We start from the raw sequence: 21670 nt of genomic DNA, 5'->3' as shown, positions 1-21670 counted from the left end.
AAAAGTGATAGCAATTCGTAGTTTTGAACGTCCTAAATCTATTAAACAGGCGCAGAAATTTATAGGCATGGTTAATTATTACCATCGATATGTACCAAAATTAGCTGAGTTTACGGCAGTTATCTACGATTTAATCAATCGAACAACTAAGAAACGTGACAAGTCCTTAATTTGGGATGACACAAAAAATAAAGCCTTTGAATGTATTAAAGAAAAGTTTGCGTCTACGGTATTGTTAAATCATTTTAACAAAGATGCCAAACTCTCTTTAAATGTGGATGCATCTAATACGGCAATTGGTGGTGTCATACATCAAACGTTTGATAACAAATCAGAGCCACTAGCTTTCTTTTCTAAGAAACTTTCTCCATCCGAAGTTAAGTACAGTGCATTTGACAGGGAGTTGCTAGCTATTTATTTGAACATTAAACATTTTCGCTATCTTTTAGAAGGACGACAATTTACAGTTTTTACGAATCACAAGCCTTTGATATATGCATTGAGTTCAAAAACCGAACGTAGTCCCAGACAAACTAGACATATGGAATTCATTGCACAATTTACTAATGACATACGATATATTAAAGGACAGGAGAACATTATAGCTGACACATTATCTCGAGCTTTCGAAGTTGATGCAATTAAGGGTACAGAACTGAATTTCAAAGTTTTACAAAATGAACAAAAACAGGACGAGGAACTAAACACATTAAAATCTGGAGACACATCACATAACCTTAAATTAATTCAAATTCAACTTTTAAATTTTAATATTTGGTGTGAAATGACAGGTGAGAATCCTAGGCCATTTGTTCCAAATTGTTTACGCAAGACAGTGTTTAATATGCTACATGGCATTACACATCCTGGTACAAAAGCTACACGTCGTCTAATTATTAAAAAGTACTATTGGCCAAAAATGCACAAAGAAATTAATATTTGGTCAAAAGAATGTATAAATTGTCAAAAATCGAAGGTTAATCGTCACACAAAATCTCCAGTAATTAAAATTCCGATTCCCAAAAGTAGATTTGATCATATTCATTTAGATATTGTTGGACCTCTTCCTGTATCGAAAGGACATCGTTACATTTTTACAATAGTTGACAGGTTCACGCGTTGGCCCGAGGCATATGCATTAAAGGACATTTCAGCGGCAGTGGTTGCAAATAAATTTTTTAGAGAATATGTTTCACGTTTTGGGGTACCGTTAAAAATCACTACAGATCAGGGTACTCAGTTTATGTCAAAATTGTTTTCGGAACTAACAAAATTGCTTGGTAGTCATCACGTTACAACTTCTGCATATCATCCTCAAGGGAATGGTATGGTAGAACGGTTTCACAGGCAGTTAAAAGCTACGATAATGGCTAGAAATGGAATCAACAATTGGTATGATGAGCTGCCGATAATACTTCTTGGTTTACGATCGATGTATAAAGAAAGTATTTCAGCCACATCATCTGAGATGGTTTTTGGGCAAAATTTACGCCTACCCGGTGAACTTGTTGTTCCATCTGAAGAAAAATTTTCCCCAATTGAAGTTTTAGGTAATTTACGGGAACATTTTAAAAATGTTAAATCAAATTTAAGGCATAATCAAAATTCTGATACTGGTGTATATATATACCAAAGGATTTGGAGACTTGTAAATTTGTTTTTATGCGTGTTATTAATAAAAGATCATTGCAACAACCATACGAAGGACCTTATAAGGTTGTTGAAAAAAACAAAAAATATTTCAAACTTGAAGTAGATAATGAGGTTAAAACAATTCCGATAGACAGACTAAAACCAGCAATCATTGAAACAGAACTAATACCAGAAACAAACACTAATACAATGAATAACACAACATCAAATAAGAAACGAGTTACTTTTAATTTATATAACATTAATTCTCTAGAAGGGGGAGTATTGTAGGGTTTGTATTTGTGTTATTACCTTTTATTGTACTGTGTTCATTTCAACTTTGTAATTTTGGAAATTTTAGATTTATGTGATTTTTGTGGTTCGTCAATCAAATAGAAAATTTTTTATTATTCAAACTTTTCTCAAATTGTGTACAACAGAAAATAAAATAATTTTTGTTATTTAAAATAAATACCTACACCGATATTTATTAGGCTTGCTTAACAATTCGTAAATGATTGGAAAACGAATCTTTTTTTTCTAGTCCTACCTTCGATAATGAATGTGGAAATAGGTTAGTATTCGATTCGAGAACTAAGCCGTTCTCCAGCAAAACGGCACCTTCGTTATCCAACGTATTTTACCTTTGTTATGAATTCGAAATCCAGCCCATTCTCAAAGGGAAATATAAGACAATCACTCTCTCATTAAAATTTCCCCTCGATAATGGGCTGGATTTCGAATTCATAATGAAGGCAAAATACATTGGATAACGAAGGTTCCGTTTTGCTGGAGGATGGCCTAGTTCTCGAACCTATTTCCACATTCATTATCGAGGTCAGACTTGAAAAAAAGATTAGTTTTCCAATCATTTTCGAATTGTTAACCAAACCCAATGTTTATTGGGAAGCTACTATACCTACAAAGAAACCCACATATGTAGTACGTACATATGTATGTAGGCAGGGCCGTAGGAAATCGGAAATCACCACATTTCCTCATCAGACTTCTTTCTTTCTATGTAGTAGCGTAGGCAACTGGCTGAGTCAGTGGGATCGTCGGTTCGAATCCTACTGAAAGAAGTCTGATGAGGAAATGTGGTGATTTCCGAAATAGCTATCACTTCTACCATTTTTTTCAAATTATTGTTGCTTTTCCACAATAAATTTTCATTTAAAAACGGCCTCGAGCTCAATATAAATTTTGGAATATAATTTTTATAAGGCCAAAAAAAATAACAAAAACAAATAACTTAAGGACGAGCACACCTAAAAGTTAAACATTCTAAAAATAGAATTATTAGCAAAAACCAACAATACCAACAACCACATGATCAAGTGAATTGCAGCGGAATAGCTGCGCTTGATTGTGTTGGCATAACAAAAATGAAAATAGTGGAAAAAAGCAAACGATAATTTACAAGGCGTACTTAGCACGGTGCATAGGCAACTGGCTGAGTCAGTGGGATCGTCGGTTCGAATCCTACTGAAAGAAGTCTGATGAGGAAATGTGGTGATTTCCGAAATAGCTATCACTTCTACCATTTTTTTTTTTTCAAATTATTGTTGCTTTTCCACAATAAATTTTCATTTAAAAACGGCCTCGAGCTCAATATAAATTTTGGAATATAATTGTTATAAGGCCAAAAAAATAACAAAAACAAATAACTTAAGGACGAGCACACCCAAAAGTTAAACATTCTAAAAATAGAATTATTAGCAAAAACCAACAATACCAACAACCACATGATCAAGTGAATTGCAGCGGAATAGCTGCGCTTGATTGTGTTGGCATAACAAAAATGAAAATAGTGGAAAAAAGCAAACGATAATTTACAAGGCGTACTTAGCACGGTGCATAGGCAACTGGCTGAGTCAGTGGGATCGTCGGTTCGAATCCTACTGAAAGAAGTCTGATGAGGAAATGTGGTGATTTCCAAAATAGCTATCACTTCTACCATTTTTTTAAATTATCGTTGCTTTTCCACAATAAATTTTCATTTAAAAAATGGCCTCGAGCTCAATATAAATGGTTGAATATAATTGTTATAAGTACGGTGACCATATTTGTGAGAGTCGAATACGGGACAAAAAATAATTTCGGAAATTTTGTCCACACTGTTTTCCCTGAAACAGTATCCTTAAAATATCACGAATTTCTAGGCTAATTTTCTCCAGATTTTTACCCCTCAAAATTTGTTAAAAAAAATCGTTAAATTTTAGTATAATTAAGTGCAATTTTAAGTCGGTAAGGCTTACCACTAATTTTTGGCAATCTTTTTTTTGTTACCGGTATTTTTTTCATACATATCGTATATTCGCGCTTTTTTTTTGAAAGAGAAGCAAATGAGCAATACTTCCCACTCGCACTTTATTATACTAAATTTTAATGACTTACAAAACTGCTGCAAACTAAATTTTTTTCTAAAGATTATAATTAAAAAGTTTTAAATTGTGGCAACGCATTGCAGAATTAATTTTGCAGATTAGAAAATAATAACTGTTTATAAAGAAAATTACGATCATACACCAACATCACTTAAAACTCGTCCATAGGCATGCCATTTTAATGAGCTGTTGAGGCGTCGGAACACCGAATACGGGACAAATACAGGACATTAAAATAAATACCGAACATTTGGCGTCCCGTATAAAATATATAAATTACCAGGAAATGGATCAAAAAAGAGGACCGTCCCGTATAATACAGGACCGTAGTTATAAGGCCAAAAAAATAACAAAAACAGTTTTTTTTTTAATATGTTTTGAAAAAATTGTCAAAGATTACTCAACAGTTTAAGCTTAAAAAGTTCTCATAAAAATATTTAAATAAGAATTCCTACGGAACCATAATAATGAGATTTTTGATAATGTTTTTGCACTTTTTTTAAAGGCCGGTTTAAGGAAAACCTTAATAACTCAGCCAAAACCTTACGAATTTAGACTTACGTTGTATCATTGGTAAAGTATTTTTTCACGCTTTTAATTTCTTTGCGAATAAGCTCATTCAATGTATGAAAGAGGAAGGTAAGATAAACGTGTGTCATTCCATGTTGAATTAAGATGTGTAAGTATTGAATAAAAAAAATCGGGACGTGAATGAGTTTTTTCGCAAAGGGTGAGAAAATACCTTTCCACTGATACCTCATAAGTCTATATCGGTAAAGTTTTGGAGCAGTTATTCAAGTTTTTTTTACACAAATCTTTGAAAAAGTTAAAAAAACAGAAACAAAAATCTCATTATAATGATTCCGTTGATAAAATTTTTTAATATTTTTATATAGATTTTTAAGCTCAAACTGTTTTGTAGTCTGATGGGATTTTTTCCAAAAAATCCTTTAAAAAACTATTTTTATTCATAAAAAAATCCATTTTTAGAGGTATATTCAAACCGGTCCAGCTCACGTAAATCTTAATATTTTTCCGAAATATATTGGTAGAAGTCTTAAAATATACTAGTTTCGGTAATCCCGCCGGAAAAACCGCAACTTTTTTGGGTGATGCACTCTAATGCACAGTAGTCGAAAAAATTTTAGCCGTACCAAATTTTCACAAGTTTAAAAATATTATTTAATTTTGGTTAGTTTTTTATAGTTCATTCTATAACAACATCCGTATAAATACAAGTGTAAAGGCAGTGTCACACGATTGGGTATTTGCCAAAATTTCGTGCAAATCGTATCCCAAATATTTTTCTTTATCCCAATCACGAAAATTAATTTGTTTAAATTTTTCAGTAGAACAGCGCTGTATTATACCAAACTTTTGACTACAAAAAAAAAAAATATTTCCACTTTTTTTATTTTGTATCAATAGCCCAATATAAAAATGTACATATCTGTACAAATATACCAATCGAGTGCAACTGCCTTAAAAATGTATGCAATTAAAAAAAAATTCAACAAATGTTCGTAAAAATTTCGAGTTCTTTAATAAGATGGGTATGCAGTTTCGTAGCCCATTGAAAAACTACTGTAGCGTCCTTAAATTTCGAAATATTGAAGTTTCAGGTGTTTCTGAAATTTACTGTTATATGAAAAGCGGCCATAATTTTAGTCCGATTTCAATAATTTTCAACGTTTATCTTCTATGTGGTAAGCACAATCTATACTAATTATATAAAGAGAAGTCCCTTTTTTTTTGTAACAGGTAATCTCGCGAACGGATAGTCCGATTTTCATGAAATTTTGTATACAAATAGCTTTCAGTAACCACCATGTTTTAGGCTAAAAAAATTTTACTTTTTTTCGGGTAGGTGGACCAGGGACCGGTCTATTCGAAAAAATCTTATTATAGTCCGATGTGCTTAAAATTTAGTACGTAAGTAGCTTTTTAGCATATATTAGCATATATGACCCATTTTTTCCGAGAAGTGGACCAGGGACTGATCTATTCGAAAAAATCGTATTTACGGTCCGATTTGCTTAAAATTCGGTACGTAGGTAGCTTTTTAGCATATATGATCCATTTTGTCCGAGAAGTGGACCAGGGACCGATCTGTTCGAAGAAATCGTATTTATGGTCCGATTTGCTTAAAATTCGGTACGTATTTAGCTTTTTGCCTGGATAAGCTTATAGATTCCTGTTTTCCAATTTTCATGCAATTTCGAATATAAATAGCTTTGAGTAACGACCATATCAAGGGGCGAATTCGGCACTAGGCAAGATATAATTATAATATATAATATATCTCAACTAATATATATTGAGAAAGCCGTTTGTTAGTTTTCGCAAGGCTCGAGAGCGGCTGAACCGATTTTTTTGAAACTGCCACCTGCCGCACGTGTCCCAAAGATGGTTTTAGGCTGAAAAAAATCTGTATGTAAAGGGGGCGTGGCACTTCCCATACAAACCGAATTTCTCATGCTACATATCTCTGAAAGTGTGCATGGTAGAGGTTTGGAAATTGGTATGGAGATATACGAAATCAATCGCATACCCCTGGAGAAAAATTTAACTATTGTAAAAAGGGGTGTAACATCTACCATACAAACCGAATTTTTCATACTGCTTATCTCTGGAAATTTTTTGGTAGAGTTCTAGAGTATTGTATGGAGATGTACGAAATAAATCGCATACTCTTGGAGAAAAATTGGAACTATTGGAAAAGGGGGCGTGGCATCTTCAATACAAACCGAATTTTTCATACTGCCTATCTTTGGAAGTGTTCATGGTAGAGTTCTGGAACTTGGTATGGAGATATACGAAATCAATCGCATACTCATGAAGAAAGAGGGCAGCTGTTGGAAAGGGGGGCGTGGCCCCTCCCATATAAATCGAATTTTTATACTGCATATCTCTGAAACTGGAACTTCGTATGGAGATATGTATATAGTTGAAATCAAGCCCATACTCATGGAGAAAATTTGGGCTATTTGAAAAGGGGTGTGAGGCCTACAAACGTACCGACCTTTAGCTATCTTTGAATGAATTTTTTTATTCTTCTGTAGGTGTGTTTGTGAGTGAAATGCTCCTAAATGGTTGTACGTATTTTAACGAAACTTTTTGTGTATTTGAGCGGGTCTCTGGATGGTTTAGTTGCACAATTTAATCCGACAGTTGGCGCTGTAGTTGAGTTATTACTAAAAATCTCATTTATGATCCGATTTGGCTAATGTTTTAAACATGTATGCAATACTATTGCAAAAACGTGCTGCCAAGTGGTGCTGAAGTCGAGCTATTACTAAAAATAGCCAAGTGAGAAAAGGGGCCGTGAAGATCAGATTAAATCGACCTGTTGCACCATTAAGTATATCGAACGCTCCTGCGTTGCAATTGGCCCAATGGATGTGATTTTCCAATATTATTATGCGTTCAAACTTTTAAGGTATTTCGTCTGAAATAAGTATATGTATATTGCATTTCTGTAGAACAATGATTCGCACCCATACTGAAATTGCCACCTACTACTAAATGGGCGCCGTAGGAGCGTATGGTGAAGTATGAACCGCTAGACTCTAAACCCGTTTCAATGTTCATCCATTCAGAAAACCACTTTTAAGCATAATACCATGTTTTGACCGACATCGAAAACATGTTTCCATTGCTAAAACTGGTTTTCGACCTAAAGCTTGTGTTTTCCATGTAAACTCTGTCAAACGAAAACCAGTTTTCGCTGAAAACTACTTGAAAACGCACGTTCCACTAATTCCAATCGGTGTCGTCACTAGTTTTTTTTTATTATTTATCGAAGTGGGAGTCATATTATATCATCTTTAATACGCCATTTCGGATTTATTGTTAATTGGCTGGCCAAAGTAAAATAAGAATGAAAGTAAGATTACATTTACATCGGACCAAAATGCGTGATTTGAAATCAGTCATTTGAAGGTGTTTACACTGCTTGATCCGCATTTGCTTTGACTTCTCATCAAATGAAAAGGGAAGACAAAAACAAAATGTATGTAAACAAACACTACATTTATTATATTGTTAACACTTTTTGGACACAAAAAGGCAATTATTCTTTGATTAAACTAAAAATGTGTAAAGCTCTTGTATAAATTAACAATTTTTACACACAAATTTCAAAGATTTATTTATTTCGTTGTGTTTGTTTTGTGTTTGAAAAACTCCAAATGTCAAAGACAAACCAAAGCTTTTGTGGAACTTTTGTTTCTGAGTGCGTTCAATAAAATAGTACGGCAATTGGAACGCATTTGTTTTGTGATTTTGTGTAAATGCGTCGAAATGCGTCATTCTGGAAATGTGAATTTGTATGGAGAAATGCGTGATTTGGCCTCGCATTTGAGGTTTCTCGCCCAAATTACGCATTTGGGCTCAATGTAAATGTAATATAAGAGGTTGCTAATGAAAAGAAAGTGAGGGAAAAGCATTTTGGTTTTGTTTTTGTGTAGCAAAACTGTAATCAGAGGATGTAAGAAATGTCAACGAAAACACTAACAGCCGGTGTGAACAGCCTCGTTTTCAAAGTGTTTTCGTTGTCGGTCAGAACATGGTATAAAACTGCGTTAACCGGAGTAATGTAGTGCCTTCTAAGCTGAAATACTCAATCATCGTATACACTGAAAATCAGGCTTCGGTGTAATATCTACAGTGTAGCAATACCTCTTCGAAGGTAGCAATTCAAGGAAGAATGGTTCTAAGCAATTTGGTTACGTGATGCACAAAGAATGTAATCTGGGTTCCCGGGCACATAAATATTCCTCGAGACAGCATTGACACTCAAGGGAACCATTCTATAAGACACGGTGCACATTAGCGTGGGCCGAAAATCCGCTTTTTTTAGAATTGTGATTGGTAATAGCAAAAATATGGTTGATAATGCTCTAAAAACAATTTTTATGAAAGGTGCCATATTTTGGTTAAAATCTTAGGCTCGCCCAAGTCCATCAAAGTTGAAGTGCTAAAATTTGTTTTTCTTATCTTACATCGATTCTCGATAAAAAAGGTCCATATACCAAATTATCTTCGACTAATACTTTCGAAGATACTTGCAAACTTGTAAAAACAACGTATTAATTAAAGCATTTATTAATTTTTATGTTTTGAGCACACTGAATTTTGAAGGACTTGGGCGAGCCTAAGATATTGACCAAAAATTGTCATCTTTCACATAAAGTGTTTTTAGAGCATTCTGAGGTCGGCGAAAATCCTCCTAGATGTATTCTCCAAGCGGGTGCCGACTGGGCAATGGGAATCGCTGCTTGCACCGCTGTGGCAAGGGTAGGCTTGGTGCTTGCTCCTGTGCTGCGACGGTGCAAGCAGGCGGGACCTAGCTAAGGCCGAGGTATAAACTCTCTTGCCTCGCCGCGCGTCTGACCGTACTGGCTCGCCTAGGGGAGGCTGGGGTGGGCATACTTAGGCTATTTCTATGGGGTACCTGGCGGTAGGTATAAAACGCCCCCCTAATCCAGGGTGTCATGCGTCACCGTGCCCATTGGATGGTTTGCAGTCAGGGGCCTTTCTGACTGTATTTTAACGGCGTTTTCCGGATACGGTGGACTTACCGCGGCATGGGGCTCTGCCGCGGCCGACCGTTCGTTTCCTTACATATTTTTATCAGGTCGCAGAAAGGTTTCGGCTCAGTATGCGAACGTACAATTCAGTTGAAATGAACCCATAAAATTTAGCCCCGGATCCCTGCAATGCCGCCGACGGACACGGCGTTAATAATGTCGGAAAACCCTTGGCTACCGCTAGTACGGCACCAAGGCGGCCTTCACGGCCAACTCCATCGGGCAAGCCCGAAAGTCCTTCTGCGCTCATCACCGGCTCCAATTTACCACTCGAGGGACCCAAAGTACCGGAGACCGAGACGCAATGCAGGCCTGAACGGCCGGTAGAAATAGGTTGTCGGCCCTCCATGTCCGAGGCTGCTGTGGACAAACCCCTCGAAGGTAGCTCAACAGCGGTCGCGGCCGTGGAGGCACCCGGCACTAAAGAGCCCACTGCGCGCACTGTAGCTGGTAGGCCTGTCGTCAGGCGCCGAGACCTGAACCCTCAAAGGGCATCAACCGGCCGCCACAGGGCGAAGAAGGAGGTTCGTCCGGCCGTCAAGGCGCAACGCGAGCGAAGAGCCGCCTCAAGGCTTCTCGCAAAATTCGGAGATAATCCTGGTAACCAGGAATAGAAGGAGCTAGTGGAGTGGGCCAAGGACATCCTCGCGTGCCGGAAACGGACGGAGAGCATGGACGCCCCCGCGAACCCCGAGGCAACTTCCAACAGCTCCAAACCAACAGGCTCAAAAAGGCAACGGTCAGTGGATAAAAGCACTGAACTGGAACCTAAGAAGCCAAGATCTGTGACCTCTTCCGGCCCTACTAACCCTTCTCGGGCACAAAGAGCCTTCAGCGACGTTGCTAAGGACCACTTGGTCCTAGCGATAATAGATAGGGGGCACCCAGAGGGGAATCTTACGGCGGACAATTGGAAGTCCGTCCTAGTGGGCCTCTGCCGGGTCTAAAAGGAGATTCTGGGCAAAAACCCAGGACCCCCCCCTGTAGTTCGTGATGCGGGTCTTTACCAGGGCCGCATAAAACTGGTTTCCTGCGCCGACGAGAGGTCGGCGAGGCTGTACAAAGAACCCATAGCCATGCTGGGGGAACTGTGGTCCGGCGCGAACCTGGCGGACGTCCATAGGGATGAAATCCCTTGCAGGCTCCGGGCCAGGGCATGGGTGCCAGAAGAATCCGCTAAACCCGGAGGCATCTTGAAGATTATCCAGCTCTCCAGCGACTCACTACCGGCCCTTGATTGGAGAGTAGTGAAGGTCAGCGAGGTGAAGGACCAGCAGAGATATATCACGCTTGTGATAAACGAGGAGTCTCTGCCTATCCTCGCCTAAAACAATGGGGTAATAAGCTACGGCCTTTACTCCATCACCCTTAAAACCCAAAAAGGGAATGAGGGCATCTCCCAAAACGCGGAAGGCACCACTAGCGAACCCGTGGCTTCAAACCCGCCATCTAAAGATGACTCCATGAAAGGGGGAGAGTGAACCAGCTCTGTCCAAGGGTAACCTGGATGGACAAGTGGAGACTCAGACCCAGACCCAGGAGTCAAATTTAGGCACAGACAGCGACGCTAGTTCCGTGACTGGCCTTTTGGGATCCGTCTTTAGTCGATGGATCGAGATCTCGGAGGACCAACTCCTGGCTTCGGACGATGAGAATGCTGACATAACAGTAATATCGCTCAAGGACGACAGCCAGGACAAAATGGACGACGAGACTTTGAGCATGTCTGACAATGGTGAGGGTCCTACAGATTAACCTCCACCATTCGAAGGCAGCATCGGCTGCTCTGCTCCTGCACCTAGGCGAAAGAGGAGAGGAGGAGCTTGTATTTGTCCAGGAACCTTGGGTAGTACACCAGAAGAATTGCGGACTCAATTCTAATGCATATCATGTCGTGTCAGCCCCTGAGGCAGGTAAGATTAGATCATGCATTTTAATAAAGAAAAACTTCTTTTATCTTCTACTCACACAGTTCAGTGACGAGGACACGGTGAGCGTAAGCGTGGAAGTACGATCAAAACCACTCTGTCTGGTCTCATCGTACATGGCACATGACCACGCCACTTATCCCGCGACTCGGTACCGATGCGAATGCTCATCATTCGCTGTGGGGATCCACGGACACCATGATTCAATAATACAAGGTTCGATAAACTGACAGTTGTCTCTCTCGCACCGCTCCCTTAGCAGTGGCACCGTGTTGCTTCTTTGCAAATTTACATGGAAACAGTGTAGCTTTGGTGTGAAATAAAAGTATAAGCTTTTGTGCAATATGTTTATTTGTATATGCATATGAAGCATATTTAACTGATGAAAGCCTAAGCATTGGATGTTTACATCAATCTCATAGTAGTCTTGTTTTAATTTTGAGTCATTTTGCAGTTTTTATATGGCTAAATAGCATATAAAATACGTAATTCACGTAGATATATCAATATTACGTTCAACATTTCGTTTAAAATGCCAGATTTCCTGCAAATACATTAGAATTTACGAAAGGAATTTCACTACTAATTGCCTACTTTGCGTACTTTTCTACTACTATTTTCGAAACACGGGATTACATTCTTGCCCTTTCTCTGTCCTTCGTAAATGCAACCTTTTGTAAGGGAGTGTCAAACCGCAGCTGTCAATAATTATCTAACCTTGTATTATTGAATCATGCACGGACACTAACAAACGGGGTGAGTCTCTTATCGATTTCATTTTCTCAAATAGCCTAGCAATTTGTAATATCGGATGTAGGCCAACATTTGTAACCTCTAACAGAAGGGTGGTACTAGACATCTCTCTTGTGTCGGATAGCTTTCTAGAAAATATCAGTGAGTGGCATGTCTCAAATGACCACTCCTTCTCCGACCATAGATACATACATTTCAAGATCTCTTTCGAACCATCATCTTCAGTCGCTTACAGAAACAGGAGACGAACCGACTGGATCAACTTCAGGAATATACTCTCGGATCTCTTTTTTAGAAGAGCTTCTCACGGTAAGTCTCGCTTACCGACAACATCTGATGAAGCGGAATCTGTAGACTTCCAGCATGCTTCTCTCGGTGGACTAGATTCATCGGAAAAAATTGAAGAAGCAGTGGACCATATGACCAAAGCCTGTAACGTGGCTTTTTCCGCCTCCTGCCCTATCACAATTCCGAAGGGGAAAAAGAAGCCACACTGGTGGAACGTAGAAATCGCTACCCTGAGGAAGGAAGGCAGGAAGCTTTTTAATAAGGCGAAAAGAGACGGATCGTAGCATTCCTATAAGGAAGCCTTAAAAAACTTCAAGCGAGGCATCAAAAGGGCTCAGAGGACATCATGGAAAAACTTCTGTGACAACATTGAGAAACATTTGGAAGCCAACCGTTTCCGGAAGGATTTATCAAAGAGCCCCTTTTCTCCCAGCTATATCCAAAGCCCAAACGGCGAGTGGACTTCATCTCGGGATGATATGCTAGAGATTCTTGTAGATACATACTTTCCTGGCTACTTCACGGCGGAGAGTAACTCCATTTCCGACGGGGGAAGCCATCATAACCCACAAGAATGTGGATAGGGCCATAAAATATTTAAACCCTTCAAATCCCCTGGGCTGGATGGCATTTTCCCAGCGGAGCTGCAAGAAGCATCTGACATATTATGCCCCAACCTAACGGTAATCTATAGGGCTTGTCTCAACCTAGGACATATACCAAAATCATGGACATGGGCGAAGGTCGTCTTCATACCGAAGGGAGGCAGAGCTTCTCATGTGAAGCCCAACAATTTTCGACCAATCAGCCTTTCTTCTTTCTTCCTAAAGATCCTGGAAAGGATACTGGATATATTCATTCGGCAAAAGATGGATCCTAAGAAGCTATCTGACTGCCAACACGCCTACTCGAAAGGCAAATCGGTGGAAACCGCTCTCCACAAAATAATGTGCTCCCAGAGGCGATCACATCATCTATGCTCCGGATCGGACTTGATCGATCACTCGTAGACTTTATCAGTCTTCTCCTTAATCGGAGAACTATCTATTCGGAGATGGGTGGAGCTCATATCACAAGATATGCGACTAGGGGCACTCCTCAAGGAGGAGTACTCTCACCACTCCTCTGGAATCTTACGGTAAACACCCTACTCATGCGCTTACAGGGCTCAGGCTGCAACGCTATTGCGTATGCCGATGATCTTGCCCTAACTGCAACAGGTAAGCACCCACAAATCATGGGAGAACTGTTGCAGAACGCCTTGAGTATCGTGGAAATCTGGTCTAGAGAATGCGGTCTGAACGCCAACCCGGCTAAAACGGTCACGGTTCTCTTCACACGGAAAACAAAAATCCCCCCATTTCAACTTCCGGCCTTAAATGGCGTAGAGCTGCCGCTCTCTGACTAAGTGAAATACTTGCGTCATCTTGGACAGGAAACTTACCCGGCAACGTAACGTAGAAGAGCGGGCCAAAAAGGCCATTACCGCCCTCTACTCCTGCAAGACGGCTATAGGCAAGAAATGGAGTCTCAAACCACACATAGTTCACTGGATTTACACAGTAGTGGTACGTCCTATATTATTCTACCGCGTCACAGTCTGGTGGAAATCACTGAATAAATCGCTCACAAATTCTAAGCTTACCAATGTTAAAAGTAACCATATACTCCGGTAGCCAAGCAGCTATTAAAACATTGGATTGCTGCAAGACATCATCTACAACTGCTTTAGAATATAGGAAAGTCCTTAACGATCTAGCTTCAAAATCTACTACTCACATCGTGTGGGTGCCGGGCCACTTTCAGGGTAACTGTGCGGCGGACAAGCTTGCGCGGAAGGTAACTACCCTGTCGGGTGTTACCTGTAAGACACGGCTCTGGACATACTACGTGGAGAGGGCAAACAAAAGATGGTCGGAAGAACCCACGTGTGGGACGACTCGACAAACTCATTCGGCTAGAACGGCCTGTACTAAGGCTGGTGACCGGTATAATTACGGGCCACTGCTTAATGAGAAGGCATGCTAGCAGAATGAGTTTTCCGGCTAATGATTTCTGCCATTGTTGCCGCGACGAGAACAAAATCGAGAGTCTGGAACACTATCTCTGTCATTGCCCCGCCCTCATGTGGGCGAGACGACGCTCATTTCAGCACCACCGTTTTGATTGTCTTGCGGATCTTAGTGAAGCAGGCATTTACGAATTCTCGCGAATTATAAACCTAACCAACTGGTTCCACTTCTAGGCGAACGGACGGGTTCGAATTCGAGCTCTCAATTGGTATCACAACGGACCCACTGGGTCTAAGGGTGCCTCTCTCTTATGTTGGATGAAGGCAGCCTCTTCAACCTAACCTAACCTAACCTAGAGCATTGTGAACCATAATTTTGCTATTATCAATCACAATTCTAAAAAAGCGAATTTTCGGCCCACGCTAGTGCACATCAGAGCGATACGATAGACGGTACCATATGAAAGCGACATCGACATGCGCGCAGTGCAAATTGCAGCGATACGACACGCCATACCATATGCGGTGTGATAGAAAACTGTTTCGCTCGGCCTATAGAGACGCGATATATGTCGCCGCATTGTCGCACGGCCGATACGCAAGCGATATATGTCGCCGTAGTGTCGCTTTTATATCATATCGCTTATCGCATCGCATATCGTATCGCGTATCGTATCGCTCTAATGTGCACCGTGCCTAACTGTTCAATTCAGCCCCAATTAATGGAAAAAGATATAGTCTCAAGTTTTCTTTGATTGTCACTCCATTATCTCCGAGGTTAGTTTCATCCACGGACACTGCTCAATTGAAATATACGAAGGTGTAAAGGTTTCCACTCTAATGGTTTCTACCACAGTTGCAGGAACGAGGAGAAGGTTAAGGGCATCGAGCACATCTCTGACATTGTCCTGCTTTGTCCTAGTTACGACAATGTAGTCTCAAGTATCTTTTAAACGATTTCCCAGCGGACTAAGAACCTTGAATTTTCGGGGAGTATAAATGAACCATTTACAGAGGAAGGTAGATGTGGTGTACTTAAGGTCTCTCTAATATATCACAATGGAGGCTTCTGGCTGAGGCGTTACTCTCTACATCCCCTGTCATAAGCTTTGGTTTATCCCTACCGCGATGTATTACCCGTAGAAGACAATAAGCTTTCCGCAATCTTTATTTTTCTATTTTTAATATATAACAAAGGTAAGTGCACTCGTTTTGACAATCTAAAGGACAAGGTAAATGACAAGGATGAACTTTCCAACTAGCTTTATTTATCCGCGCTTTCTTTGTAATATATGAATGCATTAATGTCTGCCACGTATCAAAAAGAAGAAATTTAATAGGTTTAATTTTAAGGGACACCCTAACATATTTATGTATATAGTATATCTATGTATTTATTCCTCTAGAATATTACATACATCTATTATGAGGACAAAGAGCCAATTAACACGATGACTTTTCACCCAGGGTGGAAAATCATGCGTGTTGAGCTTGTAGGCAAGAAGTGTAGAGAAGCCACGGGGTAGGCAAGCTTGCCCGGTGAGCGAAATCGAAGGGTTTTTTTGCTCCGCTTTAAAAATGAGGACGAGAGAGTTGACCAGTTGACCGCAGAGAAAGGTCATCGCGTAAATGCACGAGGATTTTGGAAAACTTTTTTAAAAGGAATGTGCAAAAAACGCAGGGTGAAAAGTCGTCCTGTAAATTGGTTCAAACTATAAAAACGCCTCAAAATAGAAAAAAAATGGTTTCAAGAAAATGAATTAAATCACCCTAGTAAACAAACATTTTCGACATTCAGTTAACTTGCATACATGCATACATATTTTTATACATACAACTCAACGACATTAAGTAATAACATTGCACTGTACTCCAATTGCTACGGTAACGAAGCAATAGGATTACATATGTATATAACATTCGTATGTATGAAAACTCAATTTAAATTTCTAATAGCAACCCAGTCTGCAAATTATCCGGAAACGTTTTTGAAGATGGAAACAATTACATGTGTGCATCCGAAGCTGCTAGAAAAGTATCGAAAATATTAAAAAATACGTTTTCGGCTTTTTTTCTGATTACATTTTTCGATCAAAACGCTTTTATTCTGAACTTCACAAAAGCGTTTGCATAGTTACAGAAAACGAAATACAAAACAAATATTAGATTCAGCAATTATTTAAATTTTAATAAATACTGTCTATATAATTTTAATTTGTTGCGTCTGACGGCATTCAAACTAGGGCTAAGTGAAAGCTAACAAAAAGGAGCACGCTCTTTTGAAACCTCAGCTAATGCCAGAATGAGTTTACAACATGTAAGCGTTTAGTTTAAATAAATATTTTAAAATTATGTTTTTCAGATTACATAATTACTTTCAGAAGTTTTTCGAATACAAAGAATGAACGAAAATTTAAATAGTTTTCTGCACGTACAAAAAAATGCACTGTCGGCAAAACGTACATTCCTCTGCTGGTTGGGAAACATCGAATCAACATAATTGAAAGATCTTTCAAATGAAATTCATTTAGTAACAAAAAACATCGGGACATAATTTGGTTCGAATTTGCCGATAAAGCTATTAAGGATAATTTTTCGAGTATTAATAATAAAAGTAAATAATACAAAATTCTTACACTTTTTACGCAGTGTCCAAAGTTATATATGTATATACATATATATATTAACTTTGTAAGTGCGCTCATATGGTAGATATAAGAATTAATTACATTTACTGTAATTATTGTTGGATTATAATGTCTTTTAATCCATAAATTAAGATTCCCACATTAGTTTATCAAATGACTTAAAATATTCAAGGTTGCTGAAAAATTAACGTCTGTGTGAAGGTTATATTTTCTTGTCAAATTATTGTGGCTTATTAACAGGTAATTAATTTAATATTCTTATTGAGTTTATAGCTTTGAGCTCGTTTATTAAGAAAAATGGAAAAAGCAACAAAGTCTAAGGGGCAGAAGTTAAAGCAGTCATAAGACTTCTTATTCATAGACTTCAGCAGGGATCGAACCCGCATCATCGATGTCCAAAGTCAGAAGCGTTAACCACTGAGCTATGAAGATTCAGGGTTGTCAGGTCAGAGGCTCAATAAAACCGGACACGTTTGGCAAGAGAATGAATTGGAGATGGAGTAGAGGTGGCGGTTATAAATGTGTGTGTTGAAACAGATCATATTATCATAAAGGCTTGTTTTCATTATGTCCAAATCAATGACATTTGTCGTCAAATAATTAAAAAAAAACCGTGTCAGATGGGATTAAAATGCAGTATATTGATTGAGTTCAATCAGTATAGGTCTTTAGTTGTGCACATGCGCTGCTAAATCGGCTATCGCTCCGTTTTTCTACCATAATATCATTGGTAAGGTTATGGATAAAAGAGATAAAGTTGTGTCAAAATATGTCCTTAATTTTTGGCGTCAAAATATGATATAGTGGAAACCAGCCTTAAAATTAAAAGTGTTTCTTAATTTCAAAAATACGAAAAATACGTTAAAGACATCGCATTTATTTTTATTGGTGAAACTTTTACAATTCTCTGGAAGAAAATTTTAAACACTTGAATTACAAATATTTCAACAAGAGAGGATGGGTTAAGGGCGCCAGTCCTACAAAAATAAAATTCCTTGGTTTAAATCATCAACATATTTCAATCTTGAAGTGGGTGGTATTTTCAACCTATTAGAAGATATCTCTTCTAGTGAAGTACTAACACTTTTAACCCAACCCGCCCTGTGTGATTCATAATTTTACAACTTTGTGGAGGACTTTAGTTACTACATGTGACAAAACAAAACAGTTTACCATAAGCATAAAGATATGTAGAGCATACTAAATATAAATTTCGTTGTAATAGGCGTAGATTTATTAATTAAAATAAAATTATACCATGTGCGTCAGTCCTTCGTACAACTTTTGCAAATAGTTTTCATTTGAACCTACAGCGTTAGTAACTTATTTCTAATCTTTATTTTTACAAGCTTTTATTTAACGTCACTTGTACATAAGTATGTATATCCTGAAATTTCTTAACCAATATTTCAGCCAATTCCACTAAAGCTATCGGCATAGGAATTGAGATATTTGAATAATACACATTTATCCGATTGCGTTAATAAATATTAGGAATGTTGTTACACTATTATATTTTCTTAAATTCGTTTAAGTGAATGCAAATCTCTCTTCAGATGATGGATGCGTCGAGGCAGTTTGTTTCTCTGTCAAGATGCGTTCTACCCTTCCGATAGACACAGGAATATAATACTTCCGATAAAAAAAGGAGTTTCTTTGCATAGCGTCGAGGTCAGTTCCAACCGTACGCGAAATCGTTTATATCCAATATCTCTGTACTCTGTAAGGATTTTTTAAAACCTATGCGGTAAATGTATATATACAAATTTACTATTTTACTTAGCATTAAAAGCTCTATCCTCTCCTCTAAATTTGACTTTTTTTTAGACGAGACTCCCTTCAGCTTCCATATTCTACGGCATTTTTATACCGGTATCGATCAATAATTAAAAGTATCGACTGATCAAATCAATACACATGCCACCATTCCGTTGCAAAACAATTTGCGCCGACTTTTGCATGAATTTGCGGCGTCACTTTTAAAACATACGAGCACTTCGTATGAGTTTTCATATTTAAGAGGAGACTTTGCTTCTCGAATAAGAAAAAACTAGACACTTAATAGTCCGGTTTTTGTTTTCATTATTACCCGGACAAACAAACTAAAAGCCGGACTTTTCGGTCAAAAACCGGACACCTGGCAACTCTGTGCACAACACGTAAACAGTTGTTGCTTACCATGAGGTTACACGTATCAAGAACTTGCTTTCAAGTTTAAATTTTTTAATCACGTGCATTTGTGCAATTTTACACTATCTTAACAGATATAAGTACGAGATCAGATACAAATATAAATGATACGTCTTACATATTTAATTGTTTAATTTTAGAATTATATTGCAGAGAAATCATATGAAAGTAAAACATAATAACAAAACGGTAAGATAAGATTTGAACTATATGCACATATAAGAATGTACTCGTATATGATTTCCTGAGTGTCAAGGATGCTTGCCTGTTCAGGAATCCACCAAGCGGGGAAATTGTGAAGCTGACTTTGCTTTTCTGACATCTTTGTCACCCATGCGATGTTTAAACCCGGGGGTAACACTTAAATGCAAACACTAGTTTGTGCAATCTGAAAAGTATTTAACGGTATATTTAAAAGTAATACAATCTATACACATAATAAAATTGTAACAGGTCGATGTCTGTACATTATACATATTAAAGAAAAATTAACGTGGGGGTCTTTATTAGAGCACCAGAAGCCAAATCAAACATTTTTAGAATTTTTGTCTGTCTGTCTGTATGTTTGTTCGCGTATAACTGCATGGATTTAAATGCAGTTTCCACCGATGTATTTCTAGAGGTCTAACTTAAAATATAGAAAGAAAAAAATTAGAGAGTTGCCACCTGTTTGAAAATTGGGGTTTATGTAAATTGATAAGAACAAATGAATATTGAAACATGGGCGTCAAAAGAAAGAAGCTGAAGAAGGCTTACAGCCAAAAATATTTTTTTAGAGTTGCCACCTGTTTAAAAATTTACATTTAATTTAATTTATAAGATAAATTGAATATTGCAATATGGGTATCAAACTGAAGGGGTTTAGGAAATTGTATTGCCGCAAATATTTTTAGTGAGGGCTGCCACCTGTTTGAAAAATTTTATTGTATTAAATTGATAAAATAAATGAAATCTATATCTACATCTATACATATAATAAATTTGTAACAGGTCGACGGCTGTACCTTATAGATATTAAGAAAAATTAATATGATGGGTTTTTATTAAAGCCAAATAAACAATTTTTGGAATTTTTGAATCTCTGTCTGTCTGTATATTTGTACGCGCATCAGGTGAAAACATGGAGTTGAATGCAGTTTTCACCGATGTATCGCTAGAGATCTAACTTCTTGTATAGAAGAAAAAATTAGAGAGTTGCCACCTGTGTTTAAAATTTCAATTTTGGTCAATTGATACGGTAAAGTGAATACTGCAATATGGCTGTCAAAAGAAAGAAATTTACAAAGGCTTACAGCTGAAAATATTTTTGTGGAAGGTTGCCACCTATTTGAAAACTTTAATTTAATTTAATCGATAGCATAAATTAAATATTGCATTATTGGCATCAAACTAAAGAGCCTAGGAAATTTTAATGTTGAAAATATTTTTAGGGTATTTGCCAACTGATTGAAAAATTGTATACATTAAAATTTGTAAAATAAATGAAATATTGCAATACGAATATTAAACTAAAAAGGATTAGGAAGCTTACTTTTGAAAATATTCTTGCAGCGTGTTGCCACTTATTTGAAAACTTTAATTCAGTTAAATTTATAATATAATCTAAGTGTTGGGTATCAAACGAGAGTATTTGAGAATAATGAAATTGCAACAGGCCGATATCTGTACATAATAGATGTTAAAGAAAAAATAATAGGGGGTTTATTAGATCAACAGAAGCCAGATATAAAATTTTGCTATGTTTGTCTGTATGTTTGTAGGCGTATCACGCAAAAGCTAATGTATGGAATTAAATGCAGTTTTCACCGATGTATAATTTTTTTTTGTTTTAGTTTATAGTCGATCATTATTCCTAGGTATTTGAACGTATTACCTTTTTCCAGTGCGTCGTTGTTTATATTTAGAGTTAGCAACGGACCGTTCTCAAAATTTCGGCTTGATATAACCACAAACTTAATTTTTTTTATTTCAGGGTGGAAGGTTTTTCGCTAAAAAAATTAAAACTTTTCGTTGTTGCTGCCAAAAAATTAAGAAATCTGAGACGTCACGTTTTACAATTTCATACAGTTCTCTCTAGAATGTATTTCACTAAACTACTAAACGGCTGCATCGACTTGGTTCCAGCGTTGCCGTTTTGGTCCAATTGGACCAAAATTGGTAGCTTCATTTTCCTTTGGTAGTTTGATTGGTTTGATGAAGCTTTTGGTAGGCAAAAATGTTTTGGAAACGCAACCAAATTGAG

The 21670-nt window shown here is 37.8% G+C and overlaps 1 long non-coding RNA gene across 1 annotated transcript; it reads right to left on the bottom strand.

The window, feature by feature from the left end:
* Positions 1-18573: 18573 nt before the first annotated feature.
* LOC118734728 lies at positions 18574-19295 on the bottom strand. Its single transcript, XR_004992498.1, has 2 exons — positions 19018-19295; positions 18574-18958 (listed from the first exon to the last, which is right to left on the bottom strand). It is a non-coding gene; the product is annotated as an uncharacterized LOC118734728 (long non-coding RNA).
* Positions 19296-21670: the final 2375 nt, after the last annotated feature.

The sequence above is a fragment of the Rhagoletis pomonella genome, unplaced genomic scaffold, assembly GCF_013731165.1.
Source record: "Rhagoletis pomonella isolate Grant_MI unplaced genomic scaffold, Rhpom_1.0 Rhpom_scaffold_00001, whole genome shotgun sequence".
NCBI classification, from domain to species: domain Eukaryota; kingdom Metazoa; phylum Arthropoda; class Insecta; order Diptera; family Tephritidae; genus Rhagoletis; species Rhagoletis pomonella.
Note: the sequence above shows the minus strand (reverse complement) of the source record. Positions and strands in the feature narration are given on the sequence as shown.